At 43.9% G+C, this 23,246-nt stretch overlaps 1 protein-coding gene across 3 annotated transcripts in view; it reads right to left on the bottom strand.

Moving 5' to 3' along the window:
- Positions 1-23,246, bottom strand: part of CDK17 (cyclin dependent kinase 17) — a 113,362-nt gene that overhangs the window by 82,221 nt on the left and 7,895 nt on the right. The window contains exon 1 of one of the 3 annotated variants that reach the window (XM_069973797.1): positions 15,797-15,965. The exons of the other annotated variants lie outside the window; for them this stretch is intronic. The gene's annotated coding sequence lies outside the window, so the exon portion shown is untranslated. Of the gene's footprint in view, positions 1-15,796; positions 15,966-23,246 lie in introns of those variants that run through there. 3 annotated transcript variants of the gene reach the window in all.

The raw sequence follows: 23,246 nt of genomic DNA on the forward strand, positions 1-23,246 counted from the left end.
AACCCCCCACAAGTGACCCCATTCTGGAAACTACACCCCATAAGGAATCTAACAAGGGGGGCAGCGGGTATATGGCCCCCTGGTGACGGCCACATTTGGGACGTGAAAATGAAAAATATTTTATTTTTTATTTTCACGGCACATGTTCTACACATGTGCCCGTCACCAGTGGGGTCCATATGCTCACTGTACCCCTCGTTAGATTACTTATGGGGTGTAATTTCCAGAATGGGGTCACTTGTGGGGGGTTTCTACTGTCCTGGCAGCACAGGAGCTTTGTAATTGCGACATGGCCTCCATCCTCCATTCCAGCCTCTAAATGGCGCTCTGTTCCTTTGGTGGCTTGCCCTGTGCCCATATGGCACATTATGTCCACATGTGGGGTATTTTCGTACTCAGGGGAAATTACCCTACACGTTTTGCTTTTATTTTCTTTTTTAACCCCTTGTGGAAATGGAAAAAAAATCAAGGCTAGACCAACATTCAGTGTAATTTTTTTTAATTTTTACTCTAAATCATTGATCTTGTCTTGATTTTTTTAATTTTCACAAGGGGCTAAAAGATAAAAAAAAAAAAAACACAATGTGTAGAGCAATTTCCCCTGAGTAGGGAAATACCCCACATGTGGACATAAAGCGCCATGCGGGTGCAGGGTAAGCCTCCAAAGAGAAGGTGCGCCATTTGTTTTTTTGAGGCTGGATTTGGCTGGAATGGATTTCGAGGGACAATGTTGCATTCAAAAGGCCCGTGTTGCAAAGACAGTTGAAACCCCCCACAAGTGACCCCATTATGGAAACACAATGTGTAGAGCAATTTCCCCTGAGTAGGGAAATACCCCACATGTGGACATAAAGCGCCATGCGGGTGCAGGGTGAGCCTCCAAAGAGAAGGTGCGCCATTTGGTTTTTTGAGGCTGGATTTGGCTGGAATGGATTTCGAGGGACAATGTTGCATTCAAAAGGCCCGTGTTGCAAAGACAGTAGAAACCCCCCACAAGTGACCCCATTATGGAAACTACACCCCTCAAGGAATGTAACAAGGGGTGTAGTGAGCATATGGACCCCACTGGTGATGGGCACAAATGTGGAACAATGTGGCGTGAAAATGAAATATTAAATTTTTTACACTATAATTGAATTTATCATTTTCACAAGGGGTTAAAAGAGAAAAAAAAAAACATAAAATGTGTAGAGCAATTTCCCCCGAGTCCGTAAATACCCCACATGTGGACATAAAGCGCCATGTGGGTGCAGGGCAAGCCTCCGAAGGTAAGGAGCGCCATTTGGTTTTTAGAGGTTGGATTTCGCTAGAATGGATGATGAACGCCATGTCGCATTTACAGAGCCCTCGTGCTGCCAAAACACTGGAAACCCCCCTCAAGTGACCCCATTCTGGAAACTACACCCCTCGAGGAATCTAACAAGGGGTGCAATGAGGATATGGACCCCTTGATGACGGGCACATTTGTGCTGTGAAAGTGAAAAAATGAAAATTTTAACTTTCACGTCACATTTTTCCACATTTGTGCCCGTCACCAGTGGGGTCCATATGCTCACTGCACCCCTTGTTAGAGTCCTTGAGGGGTGTAGTTTCCAGAATGGGGTCACTTGTGGGGGGGTTCCAGTGTCTTAGCAGCACAAGGGCTCTGTAAATGCGACATGGCCCTTGAAATCCTTTCCAGTGAAATCCAGCTTTCAAAAGCCAATTGGCGCTCCTTCCCTTTGGAGGCTCGTCCTGCGCCCGCTTGGCACTTTATGTCCACATGTGGGGTATTTCCGTACTCGGGAGAAACTGCGCTACTTGTTTTTTGTTTTTTTTTCCCTTTTATCCCTTTGTGAAAATGAAAAATTGAAGGCTAGAACAACGTTTTAGTGTAAAAAATACTTTTGTCTTTTTTTACGCCATATTGTTCGGAAAATCTGTGAAGCACCTGTGGGGTCCAGATGCTCACCGCACCCCTTGTTACATTCCTTGAGGGGTGTAGTTTTCTAAATGGTGTCCCTTAGGTTTTGGCACCCCAGAGCCTCTGCCAACCCGAAGTGGTACAGTCAGAAATGACCAAATATAACGGAGGCATTGAAATTCACTAGGCGCTCCTTTATATCTGAGGCTTGTGGTTGCGTCAAATAGCGCAATAGGGCCACATATGGGGTATTTCTATAAACTGCAGAAACGGGGCAATCAATATTGGGGTGCATTTCTCTGGTAATAAGTTTATAATTATGAAAAATATTGGATTACAATAAAATCTCTGCACAGAAAATTAAAATTTTCAAATTTCTTAAACAATTAGCTTTTATTTCTGTTACTCCCCTAAAGGGTTAAAAAACTTTCTGGCTTTCTAACATACAGTCCCCTCAAATACACTTTAAACCTGAACAGGTCCCTAAAAATATCTGATTTTGAAATTTTACAGAAAATTTGCTGCTAATGTTTTAAGCTTTCTATTGTCTAAAAAAAATTAAATATAGTTTAATAAATGCTGCCAACAAAAAGACGACATGTTGCTAATGCTATTTAATATATAATTTATGTGGTATAACCATTTTCTGTATAAGCAGAAAAGTTTTAAAGTTGCAAAAATGAATTTTTTCACAATTTTTTACGTTATTTTGGTTTTTTTCATAAAGATTCGTTATAAGTATCGACTCCAATTTACAAGAAATGTGAAGTACAATATGTCACGAGAAAACAATCTCAGAATCAGCCGGATAGGTAAAAGCATCCCGAAGTTATTAATGAATAAAGTGACACTGGTCAAATTCATAAAATTTGCTCCGGTCCTTAAGGCCATTTCAGGCCTGGTCCTTAAGGGGTTAAATGGGTTGCCCACTTTATAGTAAAATTGGTCAATGATTCCTACTCCGAATGGTCCCCGGTAATAAGTGGTGTACCCCAAGGGTCGGTACTGGGCCCCCTCCTGTTTAACTTGTTTATTAATGATATTGAGAATGGCATTAACAGCAATGTTTCTATCTTTGCAGATGACACCAAGCTTTGTAGTACAGTACAGTCTATGGAAGATGTGCAGATGCTACAGGATGACTTAGACACACTGAGTGTTTGGGCGTCCACTTGGCAAATGAGGTTCAATGTGGATAAATGTAAAGTTATGCACCTGGGTACTAATAACCCACATGCATCTTATGTCCTGGGGGGAGTTACTCTGGGAGAGTCGCTGATGGAGAAGGATCTGGGTGTACTTGTAGATAATAGACTACAGAACAGCACACAATGTCAGTCAGCTGCTTCTAAAGCCAGCAGGATATTGTCATGCATTAAAACAGCCATGGACTCACGGGACAGGGATATAATATTACCGCTTTATAAAGCTTTGGTGCGGCCTCATCTGGAGTATGCTGTCCAGTTTTGGAATCCGATTAATAAAAAGGAAGTCCTAGAGCTGAAGAGGGTACAAAGACGGGCAACTAAACTAATAAGGGGAATGGAGCATGTTAGTTATGAGGAGAGATTAAAAGAATTACATTTGTTTAATCTGGAGAAGAGACATTTAAGGGGAGATATGATTAATTTATTTAAATATATAAATGGCCCCTACAAGAAATATGGGGAAAAGATGTTCCAGGTAAAACCCCCTCAAAGGACAAAAGGGCACTGCCTCCGCCTGGAGAAAAAAAGGTTCAATCTCCGGAGGCGACAAGCCTTCTTCACAATGAGAACTGTGAATCTGTGGAACAGTCTACCACAGGATCTGGTCACAGCAACAACAGTAGAGGGCTTCAAAACCGGCCGAGACAAGTTCTTAGACCAAATAATATAAATGCATATGTATAGAACCTATCTCCCCTCCCCTTCCCTGTATCCATCCCCTCCTTGGTTGAACTTGATGGACATGTGTCTTTTTTTTCAACCGTATTAACTATGCTCAGTGTACAGTATTAGTAAGTGTACTACCCATCCCATCCTAACAGACTCTGCAATTTGTATCTGCTCTGTGTATTTTGGTATGTCAGCCATTGCTCCACTACTACCCATCCCATCCTAACAGACTCTGCAATTTGTATCTGCTCTGTGTATTTTGGTATGTCAGCCATTGAGTTACTATTGCCCTCATCAAATTCTGCTTTGCTGATCTGTATCTGTTTTGTGTCTAGTATAGCTTCACTGATTTTTATTACCCCTCATTTGGCCTTGTTTGTAACATCCCACTAGCCCTGTGCCCTCTGATAGCCTCACTCTCACCACTAATCACCCCTCCCAAATGGACACCTGGGCCTGACTTCAGCCTTTTGGAGTTAGTTAATCATAGCCATACAACTATAAGAGTGGGCACACTGGTCTTTTGAATACTCCATCGTTCGCTCCATCGCAAGTGACTTCATAAGTGACCACTTGAGAATTAGACCAGAATTGAACCAGACGGAAACCATAAGAAACCTCTGAGGAAAAACCTGTGAGTACTGCACATGTATTCCATAGACCTACTAATCACTTTAAAACAGGGGTGGGGAACCTTTTCCATGTCGAGGGCAGGTCGGGCATTAATAAAATCATTCGAGGGCCGCATACCGTGTGCGGCAGTTAGTAGCGTGGGTTTGCAGCACCCGGGGCAAGGCAAAGTATTGTTCCCCTAGTGCCCCTGCTATTGTAGTTAACCCCCAGTGATGCCCCTGCTATTGTAGTTAACCCCCCCAGTGATGCCCCTTGTAGTCTAGTTAACCCCCAAGTCATGCCCCTGGTAGCCTAGTTAACCCCCCCAGTGATGCCTCTGGTAGGCCTAGTTAACCCCCATCAGTCATGTCCCTGGTGGCCTAGTTAACCCCCATCAGGCATGTCCCTGGTGGCCTAGTTAACCCCCATCAGGCATGTCCCTGGTGGCCTATTTAACCCTCCATCAGGCATATCCCTGGTGATCCAGTTAACCCCCATCAGGCATGTCCCTGGTGGCCTAGTTAACCCCCATCAGGCATGTCCCTGGTGGCCTATTTAACCCTCCATCAGGCATATCCCTGGTGATCCAGTTAACCCCCATTAGGCATGTCCCTGGTGGCCTAGTTAACCCAAATCAGGCATGTCCCTGGTGGCCTAATAAACCCCCATCAGGCATGTCCCTGGTGGCCTAGTTATCACCCCCATCAGTCATGTCCCTGGTGGCCTAGTTATCACCCCCATCAGGCATGTCCCTGGTGGCCTAGTTATCACCCCCATCAGGCATGTCCCTGGTGGCCTAGTTAACCCCCATCAGGCATGTCCCTGGTGGCCTAGTTAACCCCCATCAGGCATGTCCCTGGTGGCCTAGTTAACCCCCATCAGGCATGTCCCTGGTGGCCTAGTTAACCCCCATCAGGCATGTCCCTGGTGGCCTAGTTAACCCCCATCAGGCATGTCCCTGGTGGCCTAGTTAACCCCCATCAGGCATGTCCCTGGTGGCCTAGTTATCACCCCCATCAGTCATGTCCCTGGTAGCCTAGTTATCACCCCCATCAGGCATGTCCCTGGTGGCCTTGTTATCACCCCCATCAGGCATGTCCCTGGTGGCCTAGTTAACCCCCATCAGGCATGTCCCTGGTGGCCTAGTTAACCCCCAAATAAAAAAAATAAACATCCCACTCACCTTACCTCCGCTCCCACGCTGCCCATGTCCTCTTCTGTCCCAGGTCCTCTGTGCCGGTCTTTCTCCTGCAGGCGGCGGGCCATGAAATGACGTCATCGCGCGCGGCCCGCAGGAGACGGAAGACACGCGCCGCTCTGCTGGGGAAGAAGCCGGCATAGACAGCATCCTCCTGTGTCCGGCAGCTGTCACAGACACCGGAGGATGCTGTGTATGCCGGCTCCTTCCTCCTCCAGAGCGGCGCGCATCACAGGGGAGCTGTGGGCCGCATCGGGAGGTCTCAGGGGCCGGATGCGGCCCGCGGGCCGGAGGTTCCCCACCCCTGCTTTAAAAGCATAATGAAGATAGTAAAAATGTATTATCTCTCTATATCTGCTAATCTTGTGTCTACATACCTATCCCCCACACATTCCCCTGTGGACTCTGTTCACATCAGCTCCTCTCTCCTTCCGTCACCCTGAACCCCCATCACCTTTGTTTTTTCAAGGTGCAGCACAGAAACCGTCCTCATAAGTCACTAAATCATCTACTACCTCTCACAATTATCCTCCTTCTTGCAGCAGGAGACATTTCTCCTAACCCTGGTCCTCCCTCTTTAACACCTTCTCTTCTCCTACCACCTACAGAAACCCCCATAACCTGGTCAGGATCCGTTGCTTGCCGGATCCCATCTCCAGTAACTGTGCTCTCTGGAACGCCCGGTCTGTCTGTAACAAACTTGCAGAAGTTCATGACATGTTTATCAATAAATCACTCGATCTGCTGGCTCTTACGGAAACATGGCTACAAGAGTCAGACACGGCCTCAGCCGCCGCTCTGACCCATGGTGGCTTACACCTTTCCCATACCCCTAGACCTGATAACAGACATGGTGGAGGAGTGGGTGTACTTCTCTCCCCAGACTGCACTTACCAGGTCATTCCCCCTGAGCCCTCCCTCTCATTTTCCTCTTTTGAAGTTCACACCATACGACTTTTCCATTTTCACTGAGAGTCGCAGTCATCTACCGCCCCCCTGGCTCACTTACTAAGTTTCTTGATCACTTCTCTACCTGGCTTCCTTACTTTCCATCTTCTGATATTCCTGTTCTAATCATGGGCGATTTTAACATTCCAATTAACAACCCAATCTCCCAATCAGCCGCTCAGTTTCTCTCTCTAACCTCCTCCCTTGGCCTCTCTCAGCATTCTAACTCTAAGGGTGGGAATACCCTGGACCTGGTCTTCTCCAGATTTTGCCCAGTTTCACACTTTTCTAACTTTACCACTGACCTCTCAGACCACAACTTCCTCTCCTTTATCATAACAAATTCTCGACCTCCTCTTGACACCCCGACCTCACTCACATATAGGAACTTACGTGCTATAGACACCCAACAACTGCTAGATACCGTACAGTCATCATTGCCCCCCACCTCTTCCCTCTCCTGTCCTAATTTGGCTGCCAAACAATACCACAACACCCTCAAAACCACCCTGGACAAACGTGCACCCCCTATACCCCAAACAGACCGACACAGACGGCCACAACCCTGGCACACATCCAGAACTCGTTTTCTTAGACTGTGTTCTAGGTGTGCTGAACGTCTGTGGAGGAAATCCAAGACAACAGCCAACCTTCTACATTACAAGTTTATGCTTAGAAGCTACTACTCCGCTCTTCATTCTGCTAAGCAATCCTACTTTACCACTCTGATCTCTTCTCTTTCCCATAACCCAAAACGCCTCTTTGATACCCTCAACTCTCTCCTTAAACCCAAAGTTCAGACACCCATCACTAACCTCTGTGCTGAAGACCTAGCCCACTACTTCAAGGACAAAATAGACACAATCCATCAGGAGATCATTTCCCATTCCCCAGGTAATATTAATCCTATTCCCTCTCACTGTTCCTCCTCATCCCTCTCAGCCTTTGAGCCAGTGACAGAGGAGGAAGTCTCCAGACTCCTAGCCTCCTCTCGCCCCACCACCTGCCCCAGTGACCCTATTCCCTCACACCTTGTCCAGTCTCTCTCTCCTGTTGTCACTACTTACCTTACTTAAAATCTTCAACCTCTCCCTCTCCTCTGGCATCTTCCCCTCGACTTTCAAACACTCCGTCATCACTCCATTACTGAAAAAACCCTCTCTAGACCCCTCCTGTGCTGCCAACTATCGACCTGTCTCTAATCTCCCTTTTATCTCTAAACTCTTGGAACGTTTGGTCTATTCCCTAAGTGTCCAACACTGAGCCTGTATATGCCTATCGTGGACACTGGGGGGGGGGGGGGGGGCGGCATAGTCACATGCTCCTCCATGTCAGCCATTTTATGGACAGAAACGCCACAGAGCAGGGCAGCCCAGCCTGGAAGAGGGGAGTCTGATATTAGCTCTATGAGGTACACAGAGAGCTGCTGCCAGTTTATACAGTGAGTACACTTACTAATACTGTACACTGAGAAATTTTACTATAAAGTGGCCAACCCCTTTAAGTTAAAACCTGCCAAAGAAAATGCTCAATGAGACTTACGGCTTTTGGAAGAATACTTAGCATTGATAACCTTTATAAGTATTACTAATTCTGCAGGAAACAGGTTCCAAAACCAGCTGACAGGGTACAGGAGCCCTCCAAATTGCACCCTGAATAATATGAAAGATGTGTTCACAAAGGTTATGCTGTTAGGGCCTCTGGATTAGGATGGTATTCAACTAACTGGTCTTGTTCTTATTCTTGCCTGTGGGGCTTCTTTACCTACTGTGAAATATTTGACCTAAAGTGTCTGTCAAAATAATCAGAAATGACTTACTGTGATGTCCTAGAGACATACAAGCGAGTGTCACAATGACCCGACAAGCACCTTTCTTGCTAAATATTATACCTTTTTATATGTGCTCATAAATGTCTCTCACCTCTTCTGTTGTGCCCAGCATTTGACTTGTAGAAGACCGCTTCCCATAGCATTTGTACCAAGGTTCTGTTTATATGCTGGATTTTTTTTTGTTACTCTCAAAGCCAAAATTGGAGTGTATCCTAAATAAAAGGAAAACTAACAGTACTCTTATTTTGGATCACTGCACCATCTGTGTATCACTAGCTATCTTCTGCCATGATAAATGGGTCTCATGTGATATATATCCTGTATTTGAAGATTGTAAACCATTGAGAATGAATAAGTCAGTAACTCTGGATCCGTGGTGCACACCATTAATTCTGGGGTAAAAATCACCCCGATTCTTAGAAATGGTGGAGGTCTCAGCAGTCAGAACCCCACCAACTAGTTATCTATCTGCTATCCTGTGCGTAGGGGATAACATATGGAGATGGGAATAGTCATTTTATAAATGTTTAAAACACTTGCTGGTCTCCTGCTGGTATTTGCTCACACAGCCTCCAGCCATGACATGTCAACATGTGACCAATGTAGCCAATCACATACTGCAAGGGTCACATGTCAAAACCTCATCAGTGAAGGTTAGCTGTACACAAACCAGCTGAAAACCAGTGTGTTTGGTCACATAGAGAGAGTACAATATTTTTTCATAAGATCTTTTCTGTTTTCTGAACATAAATCCACAAATAAAATCCAAAACGCAAAACCCATGTTTTCTGCAGTAAACTTGCCATTAGTAAAATTAGCCAGAGACTGAGGCCAAGTTCTTACTATATTTATGTTATCCATCACAGGTATACTATGGTAAATAGAAGTGGTGCCACTCATTTCAATGGCCACAAGGGAGTCACCTACTGACTTTGTTTGACCCGCTTTCTGCTGATATATGCTAATTTATTATGGCTCTATAGCACAGCAGAGCACACTACTGAGTCCCTTTAAAGTGACACATCACCCCCTTTTTGCATTAAGACTGCTCTACACAGGCGTAAAGGGTAAATTTTGCAATTTTCATTTATTTTATATGATACGTCATGGTGCTTGTTCCAATAAAAAGTCATCTTTTATCATCTGCGGATTGTGCCACCTGGGCGAGGCTGCACAGCCACAGTGCTACTTAGCCTCACCACTGTAGCCCTGCCCCTCCATCATGTCATCGTCACATAGGGCCCTGCCAGCGGCTATTGCTGTGGGCAGACCTAGTGTGGGTGGGGCCTAGACCTTTAGACCGGCCTGTTCCAATGGCTGCTGAGGGGGCAGAGCCTATGTGCCAATAACGGTGGCTCAGTGCTATGGGGTGGCGCTGTGGCTGCAAAGTCATAATGCAAAAAGGGGGATGACAGTGTCACTTTATATCTGCATATACCAGCTGAAAGTAGTTCTGTGGATGTAGTAATTACATCCACAGAACAAGTAATAAGATAATTCTAGCGGATATACTGATGGGACTGTATGAAAACTCATTATTGTGCGCTTTTATTAGGGCATATCCATGTGTACATTATGTCTTGCTATTTCTTTCTATACAGAGTTGGGAATGACTCACCTGAGCTGAGACTCATGCAGGGGCGTGGGTGGATTTCTTTGTGTTCCATAGTTCAAGTTTTTTTTGTATTTTGTGCACTTTTGAAAGAGAGGTATCATGGAAAATTACAGAAATATCAGCACACATCCAATAAGCATTACATAGGGTACAAGATGTATAAAGTGCTCAGAAGTCTGAAGTAATTATATGCTACCCATGTAGGAAGGTTTATACAAACATGGTCACAATTTCCTTGATATTTCAGAAACAGTCCAGTAGATCGAAACTTTTCAATTAAGTGAACGCTGTTGTATTGCTGCTCAAAATCTAAGCACCAACTATACATTAAAGCCTTATTTTACAATCAAGAAACGTGCAACTGAGCTCGGGACATTTTTCTCTACGTTTTATCACTGAAATACTAAAGAAATCAAACAGGATGGTGCAATAGAATGCCTATCCAAAAACATGTCAAAAAGCAGTCAGGTACCTGTTGTTCGACAGAACTAGCAGAGCTTACAATCCAGAGAACCCCTTTTAATATATTCCTCAATAAAAACAACATCACTTAAAAGGGTTAATCTGGGCAACATAATCTTTTATATCTCGCAGGCAATGCACTGAAAAAAAAAAAAAATATATATATATAACACATGCCTACCTTATTGTTTCTGGGCTCCCCCTGTGATGTGTTCCGGCTCCGGTTGCCAATTCCATGAGGCACTTGTCCCAGCAGTGACAGCCTGCTCAGCCAATCACTGTGCCCCACTTCAGTCTGTGATTGGCTTAATGGGGGGCCAGAAGACAACACAGAGAGCCTTTAGGGAATGAGTTAGATATGTGGGTTTTTTGCTTTGTTTCTTTCTTTTTAGCCGATCTTCGGATGATCATTGCCTTTGAACCATGCAGGTAGAAAAACATAGGCAAAGACCAGATAGTGTAAACAAGTATATGTTGTGAAAGAGACTGATGAAAAACCACAATGCAAAGATAAATAAGACTGATGTCAAGCAAAATGTGCAATGCACTTAGCCCACAACTCAAGCACGGCCAAATCCAAGGAAAATTCTGATGCATTTCCCCATGCTAAATAGCCACAATTAATCAGACAAGTAAACACAAACGAGAGCGAGTGCCAACAGCTGCCATAACAAAAAGGACAGCGGAATTACAATATTGTCATATACAAGTGGTAACGTTTAAGATACTAATGTTTAAGACTACATTTGCATTTCTCCTGATCCAAAGCTAATATGTGCACAGTATAGTCAAGTCATTTCCCTGTGCTGGGTGTAGGTCACAAACGTCACTGTAGGTATCTGTCACAGACCACATTTACATATGTCAGGAGCTCCTCCCAGCATATACATGTACAACGTATAGCAATCAGCCGACAAATAAGCAATCATTCACAACATGATCACTAAGTTGCACAAGACTTTACAAAAATTGAGAACTGCTGCCTAAACTGCTGGATTACTTTACTTCTAGATAGCTGCCTAATATGAGGAACAGTTGACTATCTGCCCATAAAAAAGGACCCATAGATGTGCTGACCAGTGGATTTGTATATTTGTGGGACGACCGGGTAGCACAGGAGCCGATATGTATGCAGTGTCCTGTCCGGGGGTGGGTTTAGTGGCGCTGACCGCGGGTCCGAGACCGAGGGCGCGAAGCGCAGGAACCAGTATGTATTCCGTGCCCTGTCCGCTAACCCAGCTGACAGGTCTCCTTAAATGAAAAAAAATTGATCACCACATCAAATCTGAAAGATCTCAACCTATTCTAAAACTTTTTTTTTTGTCCTGAAGGGATCAGATTCTGTTCCGTGCATTAACAGCCTTGTGCAAGAATATAATCTCTTGGTGCCAGCAGATTAAGGATAAAATATCCCACCGGTGCCATGATCTGCCCCTGTATTCTGATGAAAGGACCATAATTCTTCCAAGATGCTTTCCACTGTCACTATACGGTTAACAAAGCTAACATTTCCATTAGTAACCTTTGCACTGATATTGTATTTTCAGTCGGCCTTGGTGGCTTCAGAGACAGTAAAGGTTGTAATAAGTTACTGTATACACAAAAACACAAATTATGATCAGTTTCCAGCCTGCTATATTATATACGCAAGATCATATGACAGCAGGCATCAGTAACAGGTTCCATGTTTTACAAAAGAAAATCACCACATTTTAAGTGAACGTGGAAACGGCAATTGTCTACTGAATAAAACTATTAGTCATTCCAATGCAAGCTCCAATCTGGCTATGAAGAGCTGAATGTGACAGAATGTGACAAGACATAAGCATGAAGAATGCGGGGTGCTCAGGCACAGCGGTTTCCTTGGTTACTCGTGGACATCACATAGGAATGCCAGCTACACTGCTTCTGCTTCAGAAAAGAGTGACTCCCAGGCCTCCAAGCTGGGCTCTATACCGAGGGGATACAGCACGCAGCTGGTAGCATGCAAGATTAGTAGTCTCCTTATGACAAGCAATGACACCCTTGGGTGCTGAGCATGTTCATTCTGGATTTGTGAAAGATTTGCAACTTCAGATAACTTAAGCAGAATGTATTATAAAGTAGACTGAAGAGATATTTTCCATTCAAGCTGCTGGCCCAGAGAACGCAAAACATAAGCAAGCTAAGCAAAGATAGCTCAAAGCAACTTCCCTATAGTATGTTTATAGGCTAAAAGGGAGTCCAGCCCACGTCCTGCAACCAGTAGACACACCATAGGCAATAAATGCTAGAAGGCTCTAAGGGCAACTGGATGGCATCCGAGTCTGCTCTGGGATTATCTTTACAGTTCTTCACCCAATAGTATAAAATACAGAGAGGGACATTCTTTTGGTCATATTAGACAAAGCCATTTTAACAACTAGCTATAAAACAATCACAAGTGAGAGCTACCTGAAATCACTCACCATATTACACAGAACCATAGTTGCTAGTTACGATCGTTACTCCCAGGACTGTGGAGTCTGAAAAAATGTAAAAAATAAAATATAAAATCCTTCAAAAGCATGCGGCATCTACAGGTGCCATCTAGCACATCCATACAACCTCCAGTAGGTCACACATGGTGCTAGCTCAAGAGTAATGATGCATTTACATAGAGTGATTTATCTAACAGATTTTTGAAGCCAAAGCCAGGAATGGATTTAAAGAGAGGAGAAATCTTTATAGTCTGTTCCTGGCTTTGGCTTCAAAGATCCATCAGATAAATCTGTGAGTGTAAATACACCATAAGGTAATCCAAACAAGACAGTACAATGAGAAAGGGCAGCACTCACTGTTTTAGTCTTCATCAATATTTACTGCTGCATAAAAAACAAATGCATGGACACAGTGTGAGGAGACGTTACAAAAAGAATAGTTACAGTTTCGTGCACAGGGGCACTTCAACTGACGGTTTCACAGTAAACTCTGTCCTCAATGTGGTGTTTTCTCCCTGGGAGAAGATTGTGTGTTTTTCTTCATTGTACTAAGGCTGCAGCAGGCTGTGTGTGTGTGTGCGCTTTGGCTGCATGTGTGTTTGAGAGAGAGAAGGAAAGAGAGAGAGAGAGAGGCAGGCAGAAATGAAAGGGGTATTCTCAGCAACAGTAAAAAAAAAAAAAAAAAATCAAGGGGGTAAGAGGGTGGTGGGATTATAAAAAAGAAGCCCTATAAACCAGTCCCAGTGCCCCTGCAGTGCAGCAACATGGCTCATGGTCCCCCACCGGGCTCCCAATCTTGTGATGTCATGGGCCCACTCAGCGGGTAGTTCCTATGGGGCCGCGATGATTCAGGAGCACGGATGCTAATAAATCTGGGCCTATGGCTGACCTCTATATCACAGGTATCTGGCATTGTTAGCAGTGGTTCCTTGTGTATGGTGAATATTTAGTTAGAAAATAAGACGACTGTCAGCAGAAAAAGACCACCTGGCCCATCTAGTCTAGTTTTGAGTTCTTCTGGACATGGTGGCTGGAGCTGCATCCACTGCACACACATAAAGAGGAGAATCTGCTTTATATCTTTTCCCTATTTCCTCAGAAGTCGCCCCAGGATCATGTAGGACATCAGAAAGAAGCTGCTGAGCCAGATCTACTTTACACCACTGTGATAACTCCCCTGGTGTCTGATTGGTCATTTATGAAGCAGCTGGAGTCAGAGTTGGGGTTAGTCCCTGATAAAATTCAAAAATCGGAGTTGGAGCTGCGGCATACCAACTTCACAGCCCTGGTTACTGCAATCGTTTACTCCATCTGATCCTAGCAAAAGAACAAATGATGTCTAAATACACTGGACGATTAGCAAATGAATGTGGAACTACAGATGTGGATAAAGCTGCTAGTTTTATGTTCCAAATGTATACCAAGCTCCGTACTAGGTCATGCAATTACTATGGACACGGTAACACTCTCTGAAGTAGGTGCATTACCAACTCCCTGCTTTTACGACTCCAAACTATTTTACCTGGGAAAAGTTTCCACTCCTCAGGAAGCCACGTTGTCACTCCTGCCCCATAGCAGTATGATGTAGGGGCAGGAAAAGTATATTATTCTTGTCCAGTGCTATAGTTTGGCTCAAAAATAATAAGTTCTTTGCAAGCTGAAAACAGTCTGCCTTACTTACTAAAAGTAAAAGGTCCTGATGCTGTGTTGGGCCTGTGCTGGGGAGGCCTAATCAAAGTTAAGAAAGCACAGGTTGGGAGACCCATCCAGATGCTATACTTACCATATTAACTTCTCATTTCCACTAGCGGTATAGTCTGCTTGGTATAAACAGTCAAATGGCATGTGTCCTCATGTAAACGCAGGGTGAGCCCTTCCTCAAGCTAGGTATGTGTCAGGAGGGCAAACAATGAAAAGTAGTGCTGGCAAGTGCACAGCATATATTTATATTATTTCTTCTGATTCCCTCATACATATGTGGAAATAATTTATGTGCCTTTCCATTACCCATCTAACCCTCCTGATCTTTTTGAATGTAATTGATGTAGATCACAGTTTCCACCATACTATGGTCATATATTATTTCTATTGGCTCTGTGTACCTTTTTTTTTTTGCTATTTCCTACCTTACTACTTTTTAAAGTGAACCCAGTTGCCCAGTATATACTGTACACTGAGGGACAGAAGAGAAAAGCAGAAGATTAGCAAACTTGCCTGTACCTTTGAAGTGATGCCAGGACAAGCTGCCAGGACTGAATATGTTATATTAACTATTTATGATTGGTACAACATAAAACATGCATCGTTACTGGCTCATTTCTCAGCAGCAAACACATTTACTTTTCCAGATAACAAGACATAGGTTTTTACACTAGGGAGCAGTGCAGAATCTTCCAGCCTGGCACATAACAGCTTGATGACTGCTCCATGTTTGTGGGTATAAAGAAGGCATGTGCTGCACAGCAGACAAAAGGTTAGGGCACAGGATTCTTACTCAATGAAATAATCGCTGCATACTATTGACACAGCGAAATTTCAGCTGTGAGAATTTCCAAGTGTCGATTCTTCCATGTCAGCTCCAAGGTTCTTCATAGCATAATGAGCCCAACTGTGAGAGAAACCCTTCAGAAAATCTGTGGTGTGGATGATGTCATGGCACAAGCAAAGCCAATATAACTATGACGAACTGCAAGGAAATCAGAAATGTATGCAAGAAAATTGAGGAGTACTTAACAAAAGGTGATGGGAGTACAAGGAACATTTCAAGAGCACATTAATTTTTGACTAGGCGCTCAAACAAGAACACAATACAGCAGGGCTTGAGCAAAGCATTAGGAAGAATTATGGTAAAGATCTGTGCAACACATAGAAAGTTCTTTCCAAACACTTACTAGGACTTTCGTATGGCCATTTCACTGCGGAAAATCACAGATAAACATGTCGGACCTTTACACAGCCGTGAAAACTGTGTTCTGGTTACCAATCAGATAGCAAAATAACAGGAAGAAGACAGTCATCGCCCAATATACATGTCTCTTCTGGTCTGAGCACACCTGGAAATCTGACTCACATGAGTTCAGCTTGTTGTCACTGGAAAGAAAAGCTCACAAACTGCTGCTGCTATCACTCTGACCTCCTCTAGACTAAAACAGTCACAGCTCACATTAAACCAGACTTCATTCACTCATCAGATTGCACCAAGACATCCCAGACCACACTTGAATAGGTTGTCTGTGGGTGTTGCATGTTCTATATAAACTTTCATTATTTCTTTCTAGCTCTTGTTCTCAGTCACATGACCACTGTGATTCCTTTACTTCCTGTGATGTCATGTTAATATCTGTATCCTGTTTCTTCCACTGAATATGATCACAGGTGGAGTCATCAGGTGGGTGGGGCAGGTGTCGCTCCCATTAAAGCAACTCTATACCCACAATCTGCCCCCCCCCCCCAAAACCACTTGTACCGTCAGATAGCTGCTTTTAATCAAAGATCTGTCCTGGGGTCTGTTCATCAGGTGATGCAGTTATTGTCCTAAAAAACAACTTTTAAACTTGCAGCCCTGTGCCAAGTTAGCATGGCCTTGAGTGCCTGTGCTCTAGGCCTCCTCCCCACCCTCTTCATCATTAGGAATGGCCCAAGCATGATTTCTCCTATTCACCACCAGTCTGAACACTACACATGCGCTGGATCGCTAAGGCAAGACAAGTGTCAATTAGAAAAAATCCTGCAGGAAAAAGGGGCAGGGAAAAGGGACAGACAGGCGTCGCAGGCCTAGGGCACAGACACTCAAGGCCACGCCAATTTGACACAGGGCTGCAAGTTTAAAAGTTGTTTTTTAGGGCAATAACTGCATCACCTGCCGAACGCACCCCAGGACAGATCTTGTAGTAAAAGCAGCTGACGGTACAAGCGTTTTGGGATGCAATTCCACATTAATTATAGCCCTGCCCCTGTAGACGGAGCTAATATAGGAGCTCAGTAGAAGCTGTAGCAGGAAGGGCAGCATGAAATTGAGGAAAGCAGGGGCTGATAGTTACCATGTGGGTGGCACAGTGGTTAGCATTGCTGTCTTGTGGTGTTGGACTCCAACAAGGTAGCCATCAGCTCCTGCTACAGGCATGGGGCTAAAATATATGTGGAATTTCAGCCTGCCCATGGTAGGGTAAGTCTTACCCACATGTGACCAAACCAGAGACCACAAGAGAAGCTAGAAATAAAAAATGAAAGTGTATAAAGAACCTACAACACTGGAAGGCATTAATGGAAAACTTGTTTATTGCACCGATGCCAACAAAAAACACATAGGGGGTGAATAACTAAAACTGTATAAGATAAAAGCTGTGTGGCTTAACCATAGCAACCAATAACACAGCTTGTTACGATATGATGGCTAAACTCTAGTTTCCGTAGGAAAGCCACACAGTTTTTATTTATCCCCTCAAGTCATAGTGTGTACCTAGCCTACCCATGCAGATGATCAATGATAAAATCACATACACTGCTAAGGTTATTCAACTTTTTTCTGCCCTGCCCCTCCAACCACCACACACTAGTAAAAGTCATAGCCAATGTTCAATGATCCCAGATAAAGCTATATGCATGGCAATGACTCATAGGGAGAAAGGTCAGTTTCACAAGTGCAGACACCCTTTGTAAACCAAAACAATTACATCACAAAGACAACTGCAAAAATGCAATGGCTAAAGCCCCTATTACACAGGGCAACAGAGAGGAGAAAACGAGCTCTGCCAGCGAGTGCTTACTACTCGTTTCCCACTTGCAGCCGGCGATATTACACGCTTCAGCAGCGAGCGGGTGAGTACAGCGGGGGCCGGGGGGAGGGGCTGCCCGGGTGATCGCTTAAATGTCCAGGCAGCCCATAGCAGAGAGCAGCGGTCTGCTGCCGCTGCTCCTGTTCCCTGGAGCGACAACAGCAGATTGCTGCTATAATAGTCGTTTGTCTCTTAACATGTTGGAAGGCAAACAGCAACAATCAGCTGACATCGTTCATGTCGGCTGATTGTTGTTTTCTATTACACAAGTTGATTATCGGCCGAATACGGCCGATAATCGTTTTGTGTAATAGGGCCTTAAGACTCATGCCCCTAGCTGTGACAACAGTAATGGCAGAAAAAGATGCAAGTGCAGTTAGGAAGTGTACACGGCCTGCTGTGACAGGTTTTTGCAGAACAGCTGTTTGCTATGAGCTTTGTTTCCACAGCCCTTCTGCAACTAATGTCTAACCAGTGACAACTTGCATCAACCATCCTTTAGCGCAGATTGTTGACAGGATTTTTGGCATTTGGAGCCATTAGTCAATGAAATATCCCCTTTGGCATCTTCAGGAAGGTAAAAGGATGATTTACTATACCCAATGACGGGGACTAACAGTGGGAAGAAAAAAAATAGACATAATACAAATGTCAGTTTTGGCAAAAGTTGCAGAGCTGCAGGACAACAAATAGACACAGACATTCTCCAGTTGTAGAACACAATACAGAAATATTATAACCTGGCCAATTCTGAATAAGGGTTAGAAGATATCGGACAAATTCTGGGGATTAAATCCTTAATCGAGGTTAACAATACCCAGCCTTCTGTGCAGAATAGGTAATGCTGACTGTGACTTAAGAAAAATTACCATTATGTCCGCTTATTAAATATTTTCCTTGCACTATTAAAGGGAACCAGTCAATCACCGGAAAAACGCATATAGAGCTTTTGAAATGTGCTGTTAGAGCACACAGCACACTTGCCACACGTGTTTCCATAGCCTCCGTGCCTCCCCTGTGTAAGCCGCAAAGTAACTTTATAAAACTGGCGCCCTGTATGCTAATTACCTGAGGTAGTCACCTGGGTGGTGTTCGGCTAGCAGGTAGTCACGGTCCCCTGGGCGTTCCTCCGCTGTAATCACGCCCCTCTGGGCGTGATTCAAATGGCAGAGTAGCTGTGCATTCTGATGCCGGACGCCGCCGCACATGCGCAGTGCAGCCGCTTCCATTCCGGCGGTACTGCGCCTGTGCAGAATAGCCTCGAATAGCATGTTAGCCGGAGTTCGAGGCTATTCTGCACAGGCGCAGTGCAACCGGAATGGAAGCGGCTGCACTGCGCATGTGCGGCGGCGTCCGGCATCAGTACGTAAGCGCGCCGACGTTGGGCACGGCGCGCTCCCGAGTGACGCCACAGCCACTCTGCCATTTGAATCACGCCCAGAGGGGCGTGATTACAGCGGAAGAACGCCCAGGGGACCATGACTACCTGCTAGCAGTACACCGCCCAGATGACTACCTCAGGTAATTAGCATACAGGGCGCCAGTTTTATAAAGTTACTTTGCGGCTTGCACGGGGAAGGCACGGAGGCTATGGAAACACGTGTGTCAAGTGTGCTGTGTGCTCTAACAGCACATTTCAAAAGCTCTATATGCTTTTTTCCAGTGATTGGTTCCCTTTAAAGTCATTTATAACTGTAACACATGAACATATGTTGTCCTTCAGTAGCCAAATTATTGGCTTGTATTTCATTCCATATTATTCCTTCAACACAGCTGAGCTGAAGAGGGAGCCCACGCCAGGCCAGAGAGGAACACACAACATCCTATGTAGCTGCACACAGCACAGCCTTGTCTCTAGGAAGAATTAAGGTGCTGTACTTCACATTGCCTCACAAATGTTGGCTCAAAGTCTTGTAATGGTAAGGCTCTTAAAATTGTCAGCGAGAAACCCAGGCAAGCAGTGTAAACATCCATGCTGAAGCCTGGCAGCAAGCTGACATCTCATGATAAAGATACCTTGTTAAAAATGTTCCTGCAGGAGATGGAAATCTGGACCACTGCTTGCTTTCTGTACAAAACCAGAGGAAACCCTAGAAGGCAGGCCAGGCAGCCAAGTCAGAAGAAAAGTAGCAGTGTGAAAAAGAATCTCCCCAGAGATTGCTGCACAATGTCGAATTGTGTCTCCTCAATGTTCTTATATGTGGAGCTTTTTCAGACCATTTAGCATAGGGCAGTGAGTAATATTCTCAGAAACCATACAACTAAAATAAAATGTATGAGGTCCCAAAAAATGCACAGAAGACGCCACAAATATCTAACACTCAAATACATTACTGTGCATTCAAGGTGAGGAAAAAAGAAAAAAAAAAAAAACTTTTATAGTAGTAAAAGGCAAAGTAAAGAACAAAAAAGGTCAATTCAAGTGACTAGTAGATTTCCTACAACCTGTATTTCAGGTTTAGTGGCTCTCTAAGAAAATACATTCCATTATATAGCTTGGAGCGTAATGCCTCAGATGTTGGTCTTTGGCGGCTCTGAACTATCTTTATTTTAATCTTGACAAGTATTAAAAAATGAAAAACAGCAGCCCATTCTCCAAAGTGAATGAAATGGGTAAAACCTTTAAACATGGCTGCAAACTAATCTCATATTAACAAATAGTGACAATATTAGGTGAAGCCGTATTCAAGGTCACCTTCGTTCTTGTATTTCAGAAACTGAAGGTGAACTATAGGACGGGCATTTGGGCTCACTTGAAAGTGTTGGGCATTTACATTACATTCCACTAGTGAAACTTGTTAGTCCCCATATAAGCTGGTGAAGTAAACATGAGCAGAATGAGCTGTGCCTTCACCTAATGATACCTGCTTGTCCAAACAAGCCACACTCTTGCATTCTTGACATACCAGTTATGCATACTTGGAGGGTTTGATTTGCAGTTTGAAAGCCATTTAAAAGAATGATGAGTCAAAGCGAGTGCAAAAGAAATGGTAATGTCTCGGCTTCACACGATCAGCTGATGCTAACTCAGTTTACACAGTGCTGTGTATCTGGAGGACGTACACTTAAGACTCTCAGATTTACAGTTATCACTATAACTCTTCATAGAGAAGATACTTTACTACAGCATTTATGTCTATGCAGATTTATCCACTTTTTTTTACTCCCCAGGATACTGTTGGGTTCATACTGAGGAATTCTCACGGATAATATCAGCAGAATTCCGCTGTCTGTCTGCGCGCCTTTCCGCCGGCTCCATAGACACCATTCTATGGGCCGGCGTATTCCGATATCCGCCGAAAGAAGTGACATGTCACTTTTTTCGGCGGATAGCGGAATATGCCGGCCCCCTAGAATGGTGTCTATGGAGCCGACGGAAAGGCGCGCGGACAGACAGCGGAATTCCGCGGATATTATCCGTAAGAATTCCTCAGTATGAACCCACCCTACCACAGATCAGACACTGTCTTTTAGGACCCAAACCTGAGACAAAAAGCTAACTTATAGCTAATGGAATGGTTAACCTAATGTAGATATCTAAAGTACAAGCAACATAAATACTGCATCACCCTATATTATTAACCCTAAAATCAATTCAGGGCAGCAAATACTGTGTGTGACAAATAGCACAGGTAAAAGAGAGGTTTACCTACACAAAGCTCTAAATGAGCTGTGCCTGCTAAATGTACCCACTTCAGGAAAGATGCTACTCAAATAGCAAAGGTAGTTATACTATTACCATAAGGGTACGTTCACACAAGCCTCCTAAAATGTGCAGTTCCCACCTCCAATTCAATGATGCATGTTGAAAAAAGGTTATTTGAGTACTGCGGGCCAAACATAGCCTCATATTTGATAAGACATAGTTACTGGTAGACTAGGTTCCCACACAGTATTTTGCAACCAAAACCAGGAGTGGATTGAAAACACAGAAGGCTATGTTCACACTGTTGGAATTGAGTAGATGGCTGTCATTTAATGGCAAATAACACCCGTTATTCAAGAACAACGTCCGTTGTTTTAAAATAAGGCAATTTGCCATTAAATGGCAGCCATCTACTGAATTTTAATAGTGTGTGAACATAGCCTCTTTGTATTTTTAATCACTCCTAGTTTTGGTTGCAAAATACTGTGTGGGAACATAGCCTAAAAGGGTATATGTTATTTTGCAGGACTCGTGTGACTGTGTATGCTTTGGAGTCCCACAAAACAACAGTACATGCTCAGAAATGAACCAAAATGTAGTTACTAATAAAAGTATGACCGATCGTTGAACTCAATGGGTCCAACAAGGGCACACCATAGTATGTGTCAGCTTACTGTTCTGCTGAGATGTACCACAAACATGGACTAATCTCAGTTGTGAATGTAGCCTTACAAACCTGAGAAAAAGTACACCTAAATTACATATTACATAATCACATGTAGCATGTTACAGAGGAATTCACACTTCAAGTTTTGCAGTGAAATCTACTACATTAAAGTCTTTCACAACATTCCTGCAGCCATACTAACTTGTTTGTGCTCCCTTCAGTGCCCTCTGGCTCCAGGTCCCCTGCTCACTGACAATCACAGCTCTCGCTGCAGACAGTGATTGAGTTGATCATGGTTGATCATGCAGCACATTTATCTACAAATACTGTAAATCCTTCATGTCACTATATCTGACGTCAGTGTTGAACAGTTCTACAGAGCCATGGAGGCGGTAAGCCAAATTTCTGTCTCAGACTCGTATTTTTTCCAGATTCCTTCCTAAATGGCTAATGTAAAATTATTAGTAACAACAAATTTCCTGTAGTAAAATAGTTATATCGGGCTTTTTCATTACCATCATGTAAAATGATCAGGCTTCTCAGATATATTCAATACATTATGGTTGATAATATTTAATATCATTACTTTAAGGTCAGAGTTGAATCAATTTGTTTCTAACAAGCCCTAGGCTGCAACCCGTTCATTGATTTTCCTGGTCCGTGATTGTGGTCTGCTAGCTACCTTCGTGATCCGTTTTGTCATCCGTTTTGCATCCGTGTCCGTTTTTTTTTTCAGGGATCTGTTTTCAAGCATTTTAAATTACATCACAGCCGTGTTTTTCACAGACGAACGAGGATGACACATCTATGTACCTCCGTGAAAAACACGGATCTCATTGATTTCTATGTGGAATCCGTGCTTCCGTTCCGAATTATGACGTGTCCTATTTTTAAACAGAACGGATTGGATATCCGTGAAGACACTGAACATGTGAATAGCCCGAAACAAAGCAATGGGCTATAAATTTGTCCTTGTGCACGGACAACTTCACGGAACGTGTGAATGCAGCCTAACACCACCCAATACTAACTGGACTCCAGGAAGTCAGGAATTCTACTCTGCAGTGCAAAGTGAACATGTAGCAAACATATTGGACCAAAATACAGGAGGAATTATAGCCACACACTTTCCTCAAATAACTAAACTGCTTAAATAACTATAATCAGCCAGACTGTCATCATTCTGTCAATCCCACCATGTGAGAGAAGAGCCGCGTTCTCAAGTGTGTCTGCCACCTCACCTTAACATCTAC

This window comes from Dendropsophus ebraccatus, chromosome 1 (assembly GCF_027789765.1).
Source record: "Dendropsophus ebraccatus isolate aDenEbr1 chromosome 1, aDenEbr1.pat, whole genome shotgun sequence".
Classification (NCBI taxonomy): domain Eukaryota; kingdom Metazoa; phylum Chordata; class Amphibia; order Anura; family Hylidae; genus Dendropsophus; species Dendropsophus ebraccatus.